This window comes from Rattus norvegicus, chromosome 1, assembly GCF_036323735.1.
Source record: "Rattus norvegicus strain BN/NHsdMcwi chromosome 1, GRCr8, whole genome shotgun sequence".
Taxonomy (NCBI): domain Eukaryota; kingdom Metazoa; phylum Chordata; class Mammalia; order Rodentia; family Muridae; genus Rattus; species Rattus norvegicus.
In genome coordinates this window covers 24983554-25000872 of record NC_086019.1, presented here as the reverse complement: position 1 = coordinate 25000872, position 17319 = coordinate 24983554, and the positions used below count along the sequence as shown (strand labels likewise).

Genomic DNA, 17319 nt, shown 5'->3' with positions numbered 1-17319 from the left:
AGGGTCTGCTACTGAACCTGGACCTATTGCCTCCTTTCCCCAAGCAATGGAGTCACAGACACATAGGCAGCCAAACCCAGCTCTTTACATGGAGACTGGGGATTTGAACCTTGGTCTTCACACTTGCTTGGCAACCACACTTAGCTACTGAGCCATCTCCCTAGCTCTGATCTAAAAGTTTTAATGAAAGGCAAACCAAGTCAAGTCTCAGTTTATTTAGCAAACCAATAATTTCGTCTAGAAAATAAAATGACAGTAATTATATGATTATAATGGGTCACCCATCTCAGTTTCCTTTCCTGTGGTTATGATAGCACTCTCAGAAAAGCAGCCTAAGGGAGAAGAGGTTATTCTGGTTCACCATCCAAGTTACAGACATCAGACAGCTAAGACAGACGATTCAGAGCCAGTGTGGAGGGAGGTTAAAGCTGCCAATCATACCAATCCTGCTATCAGAAAACAGAGAAGGACAGATACATGTACTGCTGGCTTTCTCCATTTTACACAGCCTAGGAGCTGTGTAAAATCCCTATGGGATGATCCCACCTACAATTAAGTTGGGTCTTCCAACGTCAAAGCAATTAAGATAACTACCCCCACAAGCATGCCCACTGGCCATCTCCTAGGTAGGTTAATTCTAGATTTTGTCAAGTTCGCAGCTAGCACTAACCGCCATACACGTCAAGAACTGTTCTCGTTACTTTCTAGTCTCGTATCAGTGTGGTCTCGTTTGTGCAAATACGTAGGAAGGAAGAAATTGCTTTTGTGTTATCTGGCCTCAACCTCATCATTGGCAGAAGCCATGCTTCTCACTGGTTATATGAACCCCTGGTATGTTGTATTCAGTCCCTCTCCCTCTCCCTCCTTCCCTCTCCCTCTCCCTATCCTTCTCCCTCTCCCTCTTTCCCTCCCTCCCTCCCCTCTCTCCCTCCTTTTGTTACTCTCTGCAATGGAACCCGAGGCCTCACACTCTACCTCACTGGGCTTCATCCCTGGATCCTGTGATTCTGTATTTCATTTTTCTTTCTTTCTTATTATTTTATAGGCAGTCTCCCTGGTATATCAAGCTGTCCTCATGTAACTGAGGATGGCATTGAACTTCTGATGTTCCTGTCTCCATTTCCTCAGTGCCGATTGCTGATGTGTGTTACTGTGCCCAGTGTATGCATTGCTAGGGGATGTAGCTTCATTGTAGATGATAACCAAGCATTCCATCAACTAAACCTCACCCCCAGGACCCAGATTCTGTATTTCCACAGCTCCCAAGTGATGCTGATGTTGGTGAGCCATAGGCCACGCTTTATTTTATTTAATTATTTACTTTGGACGTGTGTGTGTGTGTGTGTGTGTGTGTGTGTGTGTGTGTGTGTGTGCACAAGGGCCACAGTGCCCATGCGAAAATCAGAGGAATTATTACTCTCTTTCCATTATATGTGTTCCAGAGATCAAACTCAGGCCACCAAGCTCAGTGACAAGGTCATTTGACCCACTGGTTATCTCATGGGTTCTGGGTCACTCTGAGTGGCTTTAAGGAATACGTATCCGGTCTGAAAGTTCCTTTATTGCAAGATACCTGTGTTGAAGAAACGATGTTTCCAGATCATTCTTCCCTAATGCCAGGGGCATGTTTTTAATCACATGCCGAGCTTTCCCTCATTTTGTCCTTGCTGACTTCGCAGAGTCTTCCTTTATCTCATAAGCTGCTACTTATTCTCTAAGGTTCATCTCAAAGCTGTGTCTTCTCGGAAAAGCGTCGCCTCCCTCGTGTGAGACTACAGCCAGGGCCCCTGCAGACCTCCACTCTCCCATTGTTTCCTCCTTCATCCTCCCTTGACTGACTTGCTCAGTCTCCATCAGAGGACCACAGAGAGCCTTGATTTTGCCAGGTTACCTTTGGGGCTCTCTCTTCTAGCCATGTGCTTACCCCATAATGTAACACCCTAGTTGGAAGGGGTCCACAGTAGGGTTAATGTTTGCTTGATGCTTCCAGTTCACTGGGTGGAAGGAGGCACAGTGACATATAAGTATTCAAGTAACACAGTGATACATAGCAAACCTATTCTCTTTAAAGTGACAACAGCAGAAATGCTTGTAGGCCCCTGAATGACCTCATCTCCATGTTCCAAGTGTAAACACAGGAGCACAGATGGATCAGTAACGTCACGTGACTGAAGATGGTCTGTTGGGGACAGTGGCCTGATCAGTTCCTGACCTACCTAAACAGGGCAGGAGCCAGGCATCCTCCCTTGTGAGAATATTTCCCTAGGCCACCAAATCTCTGGATGCCAGAAAACCAGATTTTTATATGCAACTGCCCGTATCAACAAACCCAAATTTTGGTGGTTGTTGTTCAAACACTCTTAGAGCCAAACCAAACACATCTCTGGGCCAGATGCAGCTGGCTCTGGAGGGCAGGCAGTCAGACTTGAATTGGCCTCATTTGCTTTTAAGAAGGGGCTCAGCCATTAAAGAGCACTGGCTGGTGTTCCAGCGGACCCAGGTTTGATTTTTACATGATGACTTCAGTTCCAGGAGGTCTCACACCCTCTCTGAACATCATGGGCCAGTATCAGGCATATAGGCCAGACACTCATTCACATAAATAAAAGAGTTTCAAAAAAATCAATTAATTAGTGTTGTAATTAAAACATAGTAAATAAAAGTAACTCTACTGTTGACTTACAGTTTACTTCTGACTGGCAAAATCGGTTGGAGGTGAGCACATAGCTCACCAGGGTGTGGTATAGTCTGGATTCAGCTTCACTCTTAAGCTAAGGAGGGCAGCTCTCGGGTTATTTTAATTATTTTAGTGATCCCTGGTTATGTCAGTCCCTGTTAGGTATTTTAACATATGCAGCAGAAATACCTGGAAAATGTAGTTCATGTGTCCGTATCTCCTATCTCTTCAGAATATGGCTACCTCGTAACTATGCCCCTCTCCAGGCAGCATCTACGACCCGCACTGCTGACATAGCATCTTTCCAAGTGTGGAACAGGACGAAAAGGGCTGTAGATGAGCATTACAGGAGCCTTCGGATACCGTGAGAGGCTGTTCGTTCTGTATGAGGGCATTTCCAGATCTGTTCTAGCTTGACTATTTAGTTCTAGTCCATGGTCCTATTTATCTCTCCTTCCCCTCCTCTTCATCATACACATATATCCCTTCCCCTTTCTCCATCATAGCACCTGTGTCTCCTGTCTTCCCCTTAGAGCTATTGTTTATGGTCCCTTCCTCCTCTTGTGGCCCCTTCCTGCTTTCCTGGCTCCTGCAGGTTAGATACTCACATCTAAAGATTTAGACGTGGGATCCACAAATAAGAGAGAACGTGTGGAGTTTGTGGGTCTGTGTGGGCTCACTTATCCACGTACCTAAAATGTCCATCCTGTTTCCTTTACAGTGGAATAGAACCCATTGAACAAATGCAGCACCTTTCATTATGCACTGCTTCGGTGAGGGTGACCAGCTGCTTTCATTTCTATTGCTGTTCAGTAGAACAGCAGGGAAAGTGCCTGGGGAATAGCTGTCAAAAAATGTTTTTAAATTAAAAAAGAAAGAATTCCCCCGGGTGCCCTGGCACATGCCTTTCATCCCAGGATGCAGAGGCAGGTGAATATCTGTGAGTTAAAGACCAGCCTGGTCTACACAATGGTTCTGGGCCCGATAGAATTATATATAGAGAACCCATCTAAAAGAGAGAGGAAGGAGAGAGAAGGGGGTAGGGAGAAAGGAAAGGAGGGAGAAAGGGAGTAGAAAAGGAGGGAGGGAGGAAAGGAAGGAGGGAGGGAGAAAGGGAAGGCAGGAGGGAAGAAGGGAAGGAGGAAGGGAAGAAGGGAGAGAGAAAGGAAGGAGAGAGAAGGGGATAGAGAGAAAGGAAGGGAGGAAGAGAGGGAGGGAGGGAGAGAGGGAGGAATTCCATTCTCAAACTATATCATAATATGAGTGGTGGGAGATTCTCCCTCCTCAAAGCTACCAGAGTTCTTTCTGCTTAGTCACAGCACATGTAGGAAAAGGTCCATGGTGGGGGAGGAGGTTGTGGACCAAGCACGGAAGGAACACACATCAGCTCACACATGTCCATGGCTTCAGTCACATGATTACAGTACCTTCCAGGAACGATGGTCTCACTACATCTGTGCTCAAGAAGAGAAAATACTAGCTATCGCTGAGTATTGTCTGTCATCTCTGACACAGCTGAGGCTACCCCAGGAAAGCAATAACCAACCATGGACAACAAGTCTGGGACTGAGCCTTCAGCAGGATCCTCATCGAACAGACAGACAGCAATGGGACTGAGAGGTGACATAGCTTCCTCCCAGTTCACCATCTTAAGCCAACTAGCTAGACACAGGGAGGCTTTTCTTTCCACTTTGTTTCAGTCCCCAGAGCCCACTGTGGGGGAACCCATGTGAAGAGGGGGTTCCCCTTTCCTCAGATAAGACCAGCTTCACCCACCCTCAGCGGTAACACAGGGGCCTTGAGAAAGGCACTGGTTAAAGAGGGAGATGGTGTCCTGGGGGACTGCAGTGGCTCCTGGCTTCAGCATTCATTGACATTGTGAGAGAAAGATAAAGGAGAGCCACTCCTTTGTCATGTCTTCTTCAAAGCCAAACAACCACACAGACAGACACATGTATATGTGCTTGGTAGATTTTGTTGGCTTCAAACAGAACTTTTCAAACTGTAGGTCACCACTTATGAGTGGGTCCTGAATCAATTTAGTTCACAGCAGACTTCATTTCTGTTATGTGAGATAAGGTCTCATCCTATCACCCACGCTGGCCTGGAATTTACTACAGCACAGGCTGGCCTCAAACTTAGGATCTTCCTGCTTCTTAATCCCAAGCATCAGAATTACAGCTGTGTGCCACCATACCAAATAACAGATACTTTTTAGGAAAAAAATGAGTTTTTCATTCACTGTAAGAAAAATAATTTCAGTAAAATTTGTTCAGAGCCACAGAACATGGGTTACTATGAGAGCAGGTATGGTCAAAGAGAGTTGAAAAACATCAGTTTATAAAATGTGTTAATACACTGATCCTAAATGCTGAACTCAAAGTAGCTTTTCCAGATGTTTTTAAAGCAACAATTAATCTGTGCATGCTCTCAATTGATTATTTCACGTTTGTATCTGTTAACAGCAGGGCTGCTTTTCAAGAGGAATACTTGGAAATATTTACCTGCTATAAAAAAAGCATAGAAATTTGGATTCTTAAGTATTAAGTACATAACCTAAAACTTCATTTATTGAAAAATCACTCCAAAGTTAAAGGCATAAAGGGAAAAAAAAAGAAATCAAAATCAAATCCAATAGCAAAACACCATCATCTGGGAGAAGGTAAACCTCAGAACATGAAGCCATGGACAAGCAGAATTCCTCAATAAATTCTATTTCCTCTTCTGTGTGCAGTGACCCAGACCACTGACACAAATTAAAGAGCCTGACCTGCCATTTCTGTCCCTGTGTAATAATTTTCAAATAACATTCCAATGACAGCTAACTGGGCTTTGGAGAAACAAAACAAGAACAGAGTCCATAAAACTTTTTGTTGTCCCACTAACCTATGCTTTATTTAACTGTCTGTTATACCACACACACACACACATACATACTCATACACTCATACACACACTCATGCAATGTACCTACACTCACACTCATATACACTCACATATTCTCACACACACATACACAGACACTCATATACACTCATACAATACACTTACACACTCATACACATACTCACACAATATACTTACAGTCACACTCATACACACACACAATATACTTACAGTCACACTCATACACACATACATACACACACATATACATACACTTGTATATACACTCGTACACACATACAATACACTTACACACTCATACACACTCACAATACACTTACACACTCATACACACTCACAATACACTTACACAGTCATACAATATACACTCACATACTTACATACACTCATACTCACACAATACACTTACACACTCACATACACACATACACACACACTGAAACACACACTCATACACATATACTCACATACATTCACATACACATAGACTCACAAATTTACACATACACTCATACGTATGCACACAAATATACTCACACATACATACACTTACACAATCACACACATGCCTTCATAAACACACTTACACATACACATATACAGGTGCGAGTGAAGCCTATAGGTCTGCATGCATAATTAAAGGGCAGCAACCAGATACTTGATACTATCATGCTCCCAGGATCCAATTCATGCAGCTCATGCAGATCACAAGAGTTAATAAAGATTTTGTCTGTTGGTTTGTCTATTTGCTTGGGAACTAGAAAAACATTCTGCCCCTGTGGCTAACCAAGCTAACATCACAGAAGACTTCTCACTGTATTGTACAGCATTGTCAATGCCATCCTAACAGGATAACAAACCCTGTGGATGACAGTTTGGTGTATTCCTTTTGCAAAGACAAGGCTGATATGCCTGCTATATTTTGTTTCGGAATTACTGTTATATGTGGTAGAGTTTAGGGACTGGGGCTGGAAGGGACCTGAAGTGTCCTTCAGTTTGAACTTCTTAATGTTGCTGATAGAAAAATGTGGTAAAGAGGCACACACTGCTGTATGAGCCTCCTCAGAGGCAGCTTGACAGGTGGAGCAAACAGATGGTCCCCCGACACACCTCACTTCCCGTGCCCATCCAAGGTCAGTCTGACACACTCTGGGTTTTGAAGTTGCCTGTGCCCGGCATGTGTTCACATGCATGTGTGCACTTCCTCACAAAACATTTATGATCTACTGAGAACACGTGTGCCTGACATGATGCCGGGCACTCTAGGAAGAAGAACATCAATGAAGGACAAGGAAGGGTGTCAGTAGATGAACCGTGATGGTTTAGACAGAGAAGAGTAATCCACAATAGAAAAGTGTGGACTGAGGCAGGAGTGATACCTCAGCCGTTAAGAACTCATGCTGCTCTTGCAGAGGAACGAGGTTCAGTGCCCAACGTCCATACAGTGACAACAGCCTGTGACTCCAGTTCCAGAGAGTTCAACACTCTCTTCTGGTTTTCTGGGACCCTAAGCGTAAACACAGTGCACATAAACGCACATGCAGGCATTCACATGTATACACAAAACTGAATAAACCCTTAAAGTAGATGAATAAGTGTAGGCCGGATGTTGTCGCTCACACTTGTGACCCCAGCATGTCTGAAGCATGCTCGTATGGATAAGAGAGCTGTAAATATCTACTTGGGAGTGACGTTCTCACAGGAAGACTCCATAGCATTTACAACTAACCTCTAGCATTCCTCAGAGTCAGACTGACTTGGACAGTGGTAGTCTAACTGTAAGGAAGGTGTATGTGGAAGCGAGTATAGGTAGTTAGCTTAAACCTGGGTAAAGAAAGCAACCACCTCTGTTTTTAAGGTGTACACTTTTTGAGATACAGGCAGGAGAGTTTCAGAAACATGGGTGAGACGTAAGGCAGAGGCAAGGAGCAGAAGGGACTGTAACTCTGTCTTGGATGACACTTAGGTGAAAATGTCAACATCTGTGCCCCCAGCAGCCCTTCTGGGCCTGTTGCATAGCTCAGGACTGGTTGTCTTGACAGTCCCATTTTCTGCGTGCTACTGCGACTCGGTGCTTTGCTGAGCATGCGCTGGTCTGGGAACTGCTAGCTTTCTTGTGAAATATTGACGAAGTCGAGTGTGACTCCTCTAGTACGCATCTTCCTGTGTGAATAACAGGGCACACATAAATGATTAAAGCAAAGCAACCAGAAACCTGGCATTGCCCGTCTTTCCTGAGATCGAATTCATTCGTCAGCCCCACCCCCGCCCCCACCCGGAGGTCACTGGCCTCAATTTCCCAGGGCCTAGCCACAACCATGATTAATTGATCTCCTCTCTCATTTCACACACTTAATTTGAAGCAGAGGAAAGGGTAAAAACATCTGAAATCATTGGCCTGTACGCATCTGTGTTCAGCTTCCTGCATCCTCTAAAGCATGTGCTTACAGTAGCCGCTGTAAGCCAGGGGAGCCGAGGCTTCCCAAAGGAGCCATAGCTGTTCCTACGCATCTTCCGTGTTTTACTTCTTATCCGACATCCAATCCTTTCTCTATAGTCCTCTATACTAATCTGACCTCAGCCAGCTATGCACATAGACACATGTGCATCTGTACACACATATGCCAATGGTGTTGCTAGATTTGGAGACCTGTCTGGGTCTCTGTATGGTGAATAATGGTCCAAATATCACAACCACTCATGGAACAGAATACTGTGTAAAACGTGGGGCCTGCTATGACATGGGGCTAGGGTGGGAGGCACATCTGTAATCCTAATTTGAGGGGCAGGGGCAGGAAGACCATGAGTGCCAGGCCAGCCAGAACTATATGATGTGACCATGCCTCAAATTAGGTCAATACATATAGAGAGATATAGGTAGGTAGGCAGGTAGATAGATAGATAGATAGATAGATAGATAGATAGATAGATGATAGTAGATAGATAGAAAAGAGAAATAAAAGAAAAACTATCTTCCAACAAGCAAAATCTACAGCACTAAAGGCACCATTTGAATTTTTTGTAAATAATATGATAGCAGTATAGTTAACACATAAGAACATACAAGAAACATATGGAAAAGACAATTTATTGTAGTAACCAGATAGCCAAAGAAGTCTTCTATCATAAACATCTAGATTGTAGGTGTATGTGTGCGTGCGTGCATGTGTGTTTGTGTGTGTAATAATGCTCAGATAACCACCTAATAACTGATAGAAGGTGAGGGGGGCCAGCAGTAGGTAACATGTACTCATCTCTCTGGGACAGACACATCTGCTATGGCTGCTTTCACATGACCAGTGCAACTTCATCGCGCAGAACATTAGGGAGGCTTATGTGGCAATACAAAAAAAGGCTTTTTCACACAGTATTTTGACATAATTATATTAAAATATTATTTACGCTCTGAAACTCTAATTTAACTGGGCTTTCTAGACTTTATTTAGGCAATAGTCATGAATGATTTCAGGTATACAGATAGTAAATATGTTGTGACAAAATCTGAGAATACGTTACTTTTCTTGAATGTGATTTGAGGTTTATTATATAATTTTCTTTTTAATAACAATTGTTGGGCCACTAGGCTACAGCACTCATAGGAATTTAATAATTAGCTTTGGTGAGACAGCGTTACGCAAAGGGAGATGATACACTTCAGTACAGCAGCCATATACTAGGAGATAGACATACAGTCTCATTACAGAGTTTATATCACATTTATTGACAATGTTTTATTATCAATTTGACCCCCACGCTTGGGGATCAAAGAGCACCTTCCAGGAACCGGTTCTCTCTGGTTCTCGTCTTCTACCACATGGACTCTGCCGTCTTCGCTGGCTGGTTTCTCTACCTGCTGAACCGTCTCAGCCCCTAAACAGTGAATCTCAGTGCACAAAACTAATGTGGTTTTAAAATACTGCATAAGCATGATTTCACTGGATTTTACATGAAAACGAGCCAGTGCTTGTGGCTTTCTCAACATTCACACCTTCTCACCTCAAAGTCAGGGAGACTTCTCTGCACCAAGAAGAATAATCTTACACATCTCTCTGTCTGTGAGGGCTTAGGGGTGTCAGCCTTTGTTGGGTGGGTAACTTTGATGAAAGACCTGGAGCGTCAAAGCTCTCCAGTTCACATGGGTTTGGGGTGTGAAAAACTAAAGCAGAAAATCCTTTGTTTTGGGTTTAGCTGAATGTTCTCATCAGATATTGGTAATGAAAAGATATACCTAAGCTTAAAATTTGGCATAAACGTGGAGAATCTGCTGATTTACACAGTAATGGGATTAGGAGTGTGACAGGGGAGGCACACTTGGGTTTTGAAGAGGTTGCAGAGGAGACACAAGTGGAGTTTACTTAAGTTCTTAAAATCCAATAAGTCATTACACAAACTGTGTCAAAAAAAAAGTGTCCTTGGGCTGGGCCTGACTGGGATGATGTTTCTGTGGGTAAAGGCACTAACCACTAAGCCTAACAGCTTAAGTTTGACCTCAGGACTCACATAGCAGAGAAAAAGAACTAACTCCTCAAAGTCTCCTCTAGTCTTTACATTCGTGCTGTGCATGCATGCACACACACACATACACACACACATTCACACACACACATTCACATACACACACACATTCACACACACATACACACACACATTCACACACACATACACATTCACACACACACATTCACACACACATTCACACATACACACACATAAACAAATAAATAAATATAAAATTAAAAATACGTGTAAAAACCCATTTTTAAGCCCCCTCCACCCCATTTAGGTTACTTGATGGTCTCTTGTCCAGTATTTTGTGCAAAATTATTTTCAAAAATCACTTTTGACATCCGGGAGATCATTTCATGGTAAAAAGTTGATTTTAACCTATATATTTAATTTTGTATTAGGTTAGGTTTCATTTGGGGTCTTCTTTAGGTTAGTAACCCTCAGCAGAGGTTGGATTCCACGTTGCCTATTCGCGTATGATGTTTAATTCCCAATGCACACGTGTACTAATGTTAAGTCCAGTTGTCCTTGGGGGACACAAAAACAGACTGGAAACTAACATTTAACAGCTGTTCATGTGTTAGGGCAGAGCTAGTCCGTAAAAAGGTCACATGGACCATGGAGAGTTTGGGCACTGATACTGGGGACACGGTTCTATAAACTACCCCCTTTTGTTAATTTCCTCATTCCTCATGTTAGAAAATTGTATCAGAAATAGGAACAGTTCCTAAAAAACGCCAGAAGTTTCTCTTTCTCTTCTTTGCCCCTCCCTGTTTCTCTCTGTTCCCCTCTCCACACAGCCTTGCACTCTCTGAGGTAATCCTGTCAGGCTTGCTCTAAACTGTGCTTTACAAACTGAGGTTCAACAACACCAAAAAGCTATTGCATTATTGAGAGTAATTAAGCTGCAGAGAATTAACTTATTTTGCTATTATAACAGAGGCTTGAGAGCTTCTAGCCATATTAAGCTGGGATCAGATACCTCAAAGAACCACCTAAAATTATTAGAGATTGTATCATTCACCAAACTCTATTACCTACAATGCTAAGTGACGAAAACGAAGCCTTCCAGGTCTCATTTTTATAAAATAAAATTGAATTTATTTCCATTTTCTTGGTGAAATGGAAGTTTGTTGTACAAATCAAAACAAGAGACGGCAATCTTGTCCTTAATAAAAAAAACACAAAATTAATCTAAAATTTTAGATAAAATGTTGTACAGATGGTGTGGAGAAAAATAAAATGTGAAAACTACAAGAAATAAGTGAAAAGAAGTGACTACATTTGGGACATGTATATATAAAATATTGTATTTATTAGTACTGCTCTTCTTATCTGCTCCTTGTTCCTCTTCCTCCTCCTCCTCCACCACCCCCTCCTCCTCCACCACCCCCTCCACCACCCCCTCCTCCTCCCTCCTCCTCCTCTCCCTCCCCGCTCTCCCCTTCTCCCCCCTCCCCCCTTCCTCCTTCTCCTTCCTTTTTTAAAACCCGCTCTCTTTAGGCAGCCCCGGTTGGGGGTATGGAACTTGCTAGCCTGGAACTCACAGATATCTACCTGCCTCTGCTTCTTAAGAACTAGAATTGCAAAAGTTACACACACCATACATCGCCACATCTGGAGCCCCGGGAGCGAGTTCAAACACTGTACCTTGAAGCTCAACTCCGCAGGTGCAGGCCTCCCTGGGTCTCTGTTGTTTCTCCTGGAGAGTAAGAGGTTGGAACAGAAGAATACTGTAGGAACAAAATACCAAGCGGGTTAAGGGTTCTGTTTACATCTAAGACAGTCAAGAGGAAGTTCCTGTTTGCCCTTCTTAAGTTAAGGTTTCTATTTGTAATTAAGAGAAGTTCCTGTTTGTTGTGTTAAATCCTAGTTAAAAAGTACGTTTTTTTTTTCTTCTTCTTCTTCTTCTTTTTTGTCCCAGGTTAAGTTCTTGCAAGGTTAAGTTTCTATTTGAAATTAAGAATCAGTTCCTGTTTCTTAGATCTGATGTAAACTTCCTGCAACCCCATCACATGATGTAATCCTTACCCATTCCTTCCCTTTCAGTGTGTCTTTCTAACAACGCAAAACAGCCACTCTCGCCCCGCCCGGAGAACACTTTATGTCCCTTGTTGGAGGGGCTTCAAGAGACCAGCAGGGGCTGCTCTCTCAAATCCTGACCGAAGGTGAGTCAGTTGGCAGGCCATTCCTAGGTGCACCCCAAACTACAGCTTGCTTCATTGGAGAATCGTGAATTTGGGGTTTTCTCCTTGAGATTCTCAGGTTTCACATTTGGAGTTCCTCTCTAACTTATCCAGCTTGTACAGGAAACCCCCGAGATGTGGAACCCACACTCTGAGGCAGAACAAGTTCCTTAAATGACTCAGCTACTTGCAAAGGGTGCTGTGTGGCAGGATGTCAGCACCCCTCTGTCAGCTCTGGTTTTTTAGAGAAAAAAATTCATTACATTTTAATCAAATAGGGATATTAATAAATGCTCATTAGGTGGGGCTGTTAGGGACAGTGTTCCACTGACCACCACACATTGCTTTGCTATCCAGTCACAAATGGTAGAATTTAGATTCTTTGCAACTCTTTAATATTTTGATTTTTATGATATGGCAACTTAAGATTTAAGTAGCTAGTTTTTTTCAAAATTACTCCAAAAATTAAAGCGTGCTCTTCCAAAAAGTCCTCTACTCAGTGTGCAATTCCAAACCCCATTCATAATGCTATGTATATGATAAGTCATTAATAAATTCATTGCAATAGAAGTAACAGTACCTGCTATTTAGGAGACGTGAGAGATTTAGAAGCATAGTTTTGTGGTTGAGTAAATAATACATAAGATAGAAAATTAAGCAAATCGAAGTAGTCCCATCTCATTATACTCTTATTGCCTTTGTTTCTTTTGTAGAGCAGATTTGTTAATGAACAGAAAGAAGTATAGCTAAGGAAAAATAATAATAACTAAGCAGCTGCATCATTGTTCAGAGGGTAAGGATATGCACAACATACCATAAAAAGCTGACAAGATACAACGAGGGTTTTAGTACCTAAGGCAAATATGCCTAGTTTAGATTTTTTTCTAACCCAATTATAAAATTTATAAAATTAGAAAAACTAAATGGGAGCCAGGTCGAGGCTCACACCTGTAATCCTAGTACCAGGGAGTAGGGGAAGGGGATCCGAAGCTCAGGGCAGCCTATGCTACACGGCAAGTTGGAGGCGATCCTGGGCTGCCGACAGCTCATCTTTGAACATGTGTTCACTTACAAGTAGACTACAACACAAAGGCATTCTCCCGCAAACACTTATTGATCACACACGCAGAGCTAAGTGCAAAACCAGGGACTAGAGATCCTGAAATCAATAAGGCAAGCATGCTTCAGCAAGAGGAAGCTTTGTTCCGATGATTTTGTACAAAAGCCAATTATTAACGAGGGAAGATTCAGGGTGTGGTAGCTTTCTCCTACAATTCCAGTGCTTGGCCACTGGGACAGGAGGCTTGCTATGGATTCGAGAGCAGCCTGGTTGCAGTAGTGAATTCCAGAGAATAGAAAGTAAGGCCCTGTTCCAAGGAGGGCGGGGGGGGGGGGGGGGGGGGGCAGAGCTGCTCTGGTTTCAACAAGCATGGGGAGTGTAGGACCCTGCCCTTCCCCATTCCTTCTGTCCTATGGGACTCTATTCAGCAGTACAAAAGCAGAGTCTTTGTAAAAGCAGAGTCACTGCATTGCCCTGTGTCTGCTGGAAGGGAGGGCTAGACTCTACCAAGCCTAGGAAAACATTTTCCATAATCCTCATTTAGCACTTTCACAGAATGATTTACAGGGTTCAGTGGTTAGTGCTATCTGTCCTTTTATCATCTGCCAGTGCAACCATTGAGCACCTTCTGTGTGCAGAGCACCAGATCACAGTTGTTACCCTTTTGTATTGTTCCTTCTAGCTGGGAATGCAGCTCCCACCCACTGCTGATGGAGTGAGTACAATTTGCAATTGTAGTTGTAAATATAGGGAGAGCATGGGCAGGGGGTGCAGCTAAGAGTTGGGGGGGATGAAAGGAGGGCTTCCTTCAGGAAGTGTCATCTGTGCAGACCACCCATTCACTAGTAGGAAGTAATTAGTCCAGGGACTGAATTCCAAATTCCTGGATCAAGGGGGGATGACACAAGGGTGTTTGTCTAGGCTGCAAGACTGTAAGACCTTTGACAGCCCAAGGCCAACTGGAGGAGTCTACTGGCCTTTAGGCATTCAGTTCAAACTAAATAATTCGCCTCTCAACAGAGACAAGACAAGTGCAGCCAACTTCGGCAGAAGGGCTGGCACCAGGCTGTAGCGATTTGGAAAGGAGTGACAGCAGGGCAAAGGCGCTGTGGCAGCAAGGAGCTGGTCTGGTTTGAGGAACTAAAGAAGAGCTTGTGTGAATTGAGATGGAGCTCACAAGAGGGAGAGGGCTCCACAGGCAGAGAAAGGCAAAGAGACACCTTACTTGGGGTCTTACTGACAGGTGAAGCCTTTGGCCTTTATACCAAGTACCCTTGGATGCATTGAAGGTTCTAAACAAGGAAGCAAATTTGTTAGTGTCGTTTGGGTGCCATGGGTGAGGAAGAGATGGTTTTTATGTGATCCTGGCTGTCCTGGAACTTGTTACATAGATCAGCCTGGTCCGGAATTGGCATGGATTCTCCCAGTGCTGGCAGCATGTACATGTGTCATAGCATGGCCTGCTTTTTAAAAAGAAAAGAAAATTTAAATATATGTGCGTGTGTGCATGTGTGTAAAGTTTCAACTTTCACTATACAGCCAAGGCTGGCCTCCTACTACACATTTCAGGTTAGCCTCAATTAGAGCAACTGTGCTTATCTCTCAGAGAGGAGACTCGTGTTTCCTGTGTCTGAGGAAGAAAGCCCACTGTGATTGCCCCAGAAAGGTCCAAGATAAAGCCCCGCCTCTCACCCCAGACACACAAAATCTGGAATCTGTTTCTTTGATGTGGCCCTTGGACCATTTACCAGAGCCATGAATGGTTAGACAGCCCCTGTCTTCAACAAATCCATGAAACTGGGAGGGGGAGTGCCTAATGTGTTCTGTCCCAGCATTAAGGTATAAAACCCAAGTTACAGGAGTTGTGAGAACAGGGACCTAAGGTGCCAGATCTGGAATTCGGCCTCTGCTCCACGACAAAAGCCCAGCCTCGTGGCTGAACTTTGCTTCAGTGTCAAACAAACGACAGAAACCCTCATTTTTTTTAAATTATGGTTATTGTTTAGAGATGAACTTACACAGATTTGTGTCAGTCAATGTAAATGACTACAATGGCGTGTGTACACACATGAGCAACTTATGTCATTAGCATGTCTACTCTCTTGGTAGCACTTTTTTAGATCCTTCTAGAACAAGGAAAATTAGAAGCTACTGTAAGAGCTGTGGGTCTGCAAACCTCCATAAATCTACTTAAAGGTGAAAATCTGAGATGAGAAGAGAATTAAATGCGCCACACACTGACACACATTTACTTCTCCTAAACGGTAGAAATGAGAAGGTCCTGCGACTTCCCTATTGCGGGGAAACAACCTGGGTGAGCGCTCACCCAATTAAGGTTAGCTTTTTTCCCAACTTGTTTATGTATGGTATATTTAGTCCCAGATTTTTTTTTCTACTTTCAGCCTTGTATAGCATGTGCTTACATAGCATTGATCCTACAAATAAAACCCTACAATAGAGGCCCTTACCTTTCTCCAACGACTTTATTGTGTCTTTAAAGCTAGGTTCCAAAAGTGCCAGGTTTTAACCAAGATTTCCTTTTGAAAGTGGTTTCTCCTGGGATGTTATACGTGGTAGGAAAATTAAGCATCGTACTGAGATCTCTGTCTTGTAGTCAGGAAGGAATGAGGGGCCTTTTGCTGTCATCTCTAAGGGGTGGCCTCAAACTTACTATGGAGCCCAAGCTGGCTTGGAACTTGTCATCTGTGATCTTCCTGCTTCACCCGGCAGGATGCCATTATGGTTGTATTAGAACAAGAATCTGTATCCATGGGCTGGAGAGATGGCTCAGCGGTTAAGAGCACGGTCTGCTCTCCCAGAGGTCCTGAGTTCAATTCCCATCAACTACATGGTGGCTCACAACCATCTGTAATGGGATCTAATGCCCTCTTCTGGTGTGTCTGAAGACAGTGACAGTGAACTCATATACATTAAATAAATAAATCTTTAAAAAAAAAAAAAGAAAAAAGAAAAAAAAAAAGAATCTGTATCCATGCTTCCCTGAACAATGGCAAAGTATAGTTTTGGGATAACAAATCCATCCAGAAGTCAATCAAACAAAGTTGGTATCATCCTCTAACTAATTCCTTTTTAGAATGTTGCTTTTATACTTCAGACCTAGGCCCAAACATCTGCCAAACTGATTTTTCTCTCTAAATGACAAAAATAGAAAAGAAAATGACAATTGTCACCAGCCCACTTTTTACCCTTATCTATGTAGTCCCTAGCAACCACAGTTTGCAGTCTGGAATGTGTTGCAACGATTGTCATATCTTTGAAGCAACTAAATCTCTAATCTTATCCAGAAAGATACGGCAATTCTTTGATGTTAGAAAGCATTCAAACTGCTAGACATGGCCCTGCACGTCTAGAGTCCCAGCACTTCGGGGAGGTGAAGCAAAACAATTGCTTTGTGTTGGAAGAAAGGCAACTTTCTGAAATCGTTTCATAAAATAAAAAATTAAAGGGCCAGTGGAGCAACTCAGCAAGTAAGGGCACTTACTGCTGGGAGACCTGAGTCTGATCCCAGTGAGACATGGTAGAATCACACACACACACACACACACACACACACACACACACACACACACACCACACAGTTGAAAATTAAACCAAATGTAGCATATTCCACTAAAAACGCCTAGTGCCAGATTCTTGGAGTATATGCACGTAAGAGTAGCAATAACTACTGACTCCACTTGATAATAATGGGGTTGATGACTACTGTGTGGAATGCGTTAAAACTTCTAGATACATTACATTGTTCTGCTTAATCCTTGCAAATATAAAGTGGTGATCCGAAAGGATTATGCTTTATTTTGTAGATAAACACGCTCTAGTTTTCCTACAAGGGAAGCTTAGGATGAATAATAATGAGATGTCAATAAATTCATAAAAGTATTCATGCATCGACTCCTCAATGGTGTCTTTCAAATGATCTTTCTTCTTCAGTCCTATTTAGTTGCCTGCAAAACAAAGAGCAA

General features: G+C 43.0%; 1 long non-coding RNA gene across 3 annotated transcripts in view; it reads right to left on the bottom strand.

Annotated features, from left to right (window-relative positions):
• LOC120098893 (uncharacterized) overlaps nucleotides 1–17319 on the bottom strand; it is a 49394-nt gene that overhangs the window by 718 nt on the left and 31357 nt on the right. Inside the window, exons 2-3 of one of the 3 annotated variants that reach the window (XR_010058886.1) lie at nucleotides 11741–17301; nucleotides 1–7747 (exon numbers count right to left, since the gene is read on the bottom strand). The exon at nucleotides 1–7747 is cut by the window's left edge and continues 396 nt beyond it. This is a non-coding gene — a long non-coding RNA (uncharacterized LOC120098893). Of the gene's footprint in view, nucleotides 7748–7816; nucleotides 11259–11740; nucleotides 17302–17319 lie in introns of those variants that run through there. The other 2 variants (XR_010058887.1, XR_010058885.1) reach the window with 2 other exon arrangements.